General features: G+C 35.4%; 1 pseudogene; it reads left to right on the top strand.

Moving 5' to 3' along the window:
- Positions 1 to 252: 252 nt before the first annotated feature.
- On the top strand, positions 253 to 1150 carry LOC103583915 (annotated as a pseudogene).
- The last annotated feature ends 7 nt before the right edge of the window (positions 1151 to 1157 follow it).

Below are 1157 nucleotides of genomic sequence, written 5' to 3' on the forward strand. Positions count from 1 at the left end.
CATGAAGAAGTCCTTAAAAAGTAGCACAATACACTGGAAACAGCAATGGAAATTAAGAGATTTAGAATTTCCTCCTGTTCTAACAATAATCATCTCTTTGACCCTGAAAGTAATTTACCTTGTTCACCTATTAAATAAAGGAGGTGGAATTGATATCTTCAAGGTATCATCTATACTTAAAAACCTTTGAATTACAAAGTCAGAGTTTTACTTTGTTGTCACCATGATTCAAAGGCTTTTGTAGAAAATAAAATGGATGCTAAAAGCTGTGTCAACACCTTTAAAGATGCAAGACAAAATGTTGCTGAAATCAAATCATCAAGGAATGCTTCAGAAGAAAATCCTTCCAAGAACATTTTGTGTTCCAATGATGATGCACGTAAGCATGAAGAAACTATGATTAGAGAGCAAAAAGTGAAAGCATACAAAATATTGGAGAAGAAACAAAAATCTAATTCAAAAGAAAAAATGACCAAGATGTGACATGGACCCAAAGCAGTGAACTTTCCAAATTCTGTATCAAAACCCTTGTAAAAAGAATCTGTAGTTCCCCGTGAATCCCAGAAGACACCCGTTGACCCCAAAATGAAGACATTATATCAAACTGAAAAAAAAAAAAAAAAAGGTGCATAGTTTGCATGGTGGTAACAGTGATAGGGAAGAATCACATGAAGAAGAGAAGGACTTTTTGATGATACTACAGAAGAAAAGCTTTCTAGTCTTCTGCGTCTGAGGATAGTAATAGTGGTGACGACATCTTCACTGGAAAAGTCAGATGGACATGAAAGAAGAAAAGTCGTTGCCATTCTTCTGTTAAAGAGCAATAACAAAAAAATCTCAGAAAGTGTTACCCAAAGAAGATATACCTGAATCTCATCAAGATGTAAGAAATGACAAAAACAATCAACGCACACAAGCCAGGAAGTTTAAATAAGTGATTTTCCATTCTTTATCTAGACGTAAAAGCTCTAGAAGAAATGACTGTAAACAGGTTCTTAAAAACAAAACTTCAGGTTTTCAGCAAAATGAACCTCTTAGATGAAGAACTGGTTTAATAAGAGTGCACAAGAGGACTCGAAAATACAAAACAGCAATTGCAGCTGCTGCTTCATCCTTCGTGGGAAGCGAGCGGGAGGCGAATAGAACAGCAGTCCAAA

Source organism: Galeopterus variegatus, unplaced genomic scaffold (genome assembly GCF_000696425.1).
Source record: "Galeopterus variegatus unplaced genomic scaffold, G_variegatus-3.0.2 Scaffold30319, whole genome shotgun sequence".
Classification (NCBI taxonomy): domain Eukaryota; kingdom Metazoa; phylum Chordata; class Mammalia; order Dermoptera; family Cynocephalidae; genus Galeopterus; species Galeopterus variegatus.